This window comes from Microtus oregoni, unplaced genomic scaffold (genome assembly GCF_018167655.1).
Source record: "Microtus oregoni isolate MIOR12 unplaced genomic scaffold, Mior012 000563F_ref0000241, whole genome shotgun sequence".
NCBI lineage: Eukaryota > Metazoa > Chordata > Mammalia > Rodentia > Cricetidae > Microtus > Microtus oregoni.
Window position 1 is genome coordinate 29,869 of NW_024545064.1, and position 2,991 is coordinate 32,859.

Sequence of the window (2,991 nt, forward strand, 5' to 3'; positions counted from 1 at the left end):
TTGACCTGAGGCTTATTAATGTATTCTCTATGGAACAGAGTCCCTTATCGTGTGTCATGTGTCTGAATGATCACAATGATCCATGCAATTGCTCTGCAAATAATTCACTTCATTCTGATTATCTGCAGAGAGGAAGCTTCTAGAATAGTAACTGAAGTCCCATAATGGCAATGTTATGAGAATAATGTCTAAGTGGAGCTTAAATGTTGTACTAAGGGCAGATTCAGAAGTAAGGAAGGAAGGTATGCAAGAAAGAGCTGTTGAATGTGCTGGAGAAAGGGTGCCAATAGTTTTTATCTGGGAAAAAACAAAACAGGGCTTACCGAGGTAGTGACAGTGCCCCCACAGTAAAGACACAGCAAAGATGTCTTTGAGATAACAATAGGTTAAAGCAAGATTGACTGATTAGGCTTGAAATAGCAGGCAAGAAAAATTGGTTCCTAAGAGATTAAGAAAAATATTCAGTAAACAGCAATAAAAATTCAATCAGTAACAGAGGCCACCGAGAAAAGTGAAAAAGCAGGATTTTAGAATTCTCAGAATTGAGTAGAACAGAAAACTTAAGCTAAAGTCAGACTATTGAGTCTAATATAGGAGCAGACCTGAGAAAGGGCAGCTTATACTCAATAAAAAAACAAAAATGCAGCCACTAAATTGTAAACTATGGAATAACACTCCACCGTATTTTTTTTTCTCAAAAGTCAGACATTAGACTTTTTCCTTTCCACAGAGAAGCTTGTATCCTTGAGAAAGAGTTATGTCTTTGTAGTTGACTAAATTGCTGGAGAATCTATCAACAGTTCCATGTATAAATTATTCTGTATTGCTTGGGTTCAAAATGTATGACATTGTATTGTGTTTCATTAAATTCCCTGTTCTAAATACTGATGCTTTCCGGGCCAAGACCATTTTTCATATCAAAAAGAGACACAATGGCCTACGTGTCCTCAAATAGGTGTTAGAGAATTTTCAGAAAAAAGGAAACTGAAATGTTTCATGTGGAAATGTGTTTTCTAAATGCATCTTTCCACCTCCATTCTTAGTTCTGCATCACCAAGTGTCAACATCCATTAAAACCCAATGTGTGTTTATGAATGGAAAAACATTTCTAAGTAATGCTGATACTTTACAAAGTAGAAGCTCAATAAACTGTTCTAGGTAAAACAGTTCTACAATCTGGATTTTTTTTTTATTTAAAAAATAAAAGACTGCATGTTTTAATTGCAGTCACACAGACCCACACAGAGGAAAAGAATGCAAGGTTATACCTGTTCTGGATCCAGCCATGAGGGAAATAATCCCAATGGAGAACCTTTCAGGCTCTATATTCTGACTTTGAGTAAACTGAGAGGGGCGAGCGTACGCAGTACTCAACGGTGTGAGAAGCAAGGTATTTAGATGACAAGGGTAACCTCTACTTTCCAGGCTGCGGCAAGTGTGTGGAAAAATTGAACATGAGGGAGGAAACAATCAGAAAGACTGTCTCACACACACATACGCACACACACACGCACTCACACACGCGTGCACACACTGCTACAGTCTACATATTCTTCAGTAATTGCAATGCTGAGTAAACATAATACCTTCTAATGGAGCCTGTTCTGGCTTATATACGGGGTTAGTCTGTCACTACACACACTCTCCAACAGACCCCAGTCATAAATATCACAAATAAAGTCTCCATTCTTTCTTCTCAACTCTCAATGATCTCCTGCTTTTCTTCCTTAATGAGATTGTTTAACCAGATCAGGGCAAGATGTGAACTTGATAGAAGCCCATTTCACATGTATAACCCCCCAACACATTGTCACCCCCCCCCCACAGGCACTACTTAGTACCCTCCGGCATCAGAACCTAAAAAGAGAAACATAACAAAAACAAGGCCAAAAAAAGACCATAAAATTAATTTTATTTTTTATTTCTTTAAATAAATATTAGCTTAGCTATGAAAATCAATAGGACATCTTCCACAGAAAAGACAAAAAAAAAACATTAAAGCTGAATTCTTAAACACAGATCACTTACTGCCATTTATTGCTAGAAAGAAAACGAGAGCAACTTTTATCTTAAAGAACAAGGAAGAAATGCTCAAGAGTAACAAACACATCTTCATCTTCCTTTCTCCTACAACTGCCGTGGCCAGATGACTAAGGAAGACAAAATAGCGTGCTTTGTTCCATTCTAAACTGTTGAATGATTATTTTGTGCAAGAAATTGCAGATGCAGGCTATAAACACTGCAAAGATGGCAACAGCCGAGGCCAGAACCACCACTCTTGTGTCTCATTCTCCACCAAGGCCTCCATACACATTAGTTCTGGTCATCAAGCTGTCACAACAGTCGGCAAGATGGTATTCAGTGTGACATCTCCAGACAAGGAAATTAAACCTCCAGCGAAATCCAAAGCACCTCACGAAACTTAATGAACGTCCTTATGCATTTGAACAAATGAAAGCTTAAATTAAGTGACTCTAGATCAGGGTGTTAAATGTGTGCACCGTTCACTTGACTCACCAGCAATGTTCCCCATAACCTTTTTTTACCTCCTTGAAGAACCGAATCCTGGGCAAATGAGGCAACAATGGAATGTTACACAGAGTTTTAGATGAGGCAATTATTCAGCAGATATGAAGAGGAAATCTCGGAAGGTCAGAGGGAAGCATCACACTTTCTAAGAGTGACAGTTTAGAGGGATGCTGGGACCTCCATGAACCAGCATAATGTGTAGTGAGACTTCGTGTACTTCTGCTTTTACATGGTCTGATATTTTTTATCTTTTTAAAAATCTAAATAAATGAGAAAAGCAGATGACTCATGACTTCTAAGACCAGCAACAAAACCTCAACTTGCCATGAAATTGCCTTACATAGCAAAGAGTCTTGGAAAGCAGCGAGGAGGCCTGTGCCTCAAAAAGTGGTTCTCGGGCCCGCTGAATTACCATGGAGTCTTCCCTCTCCACCATCAAAAGGCTTTTCCAAAGAAGAGTGA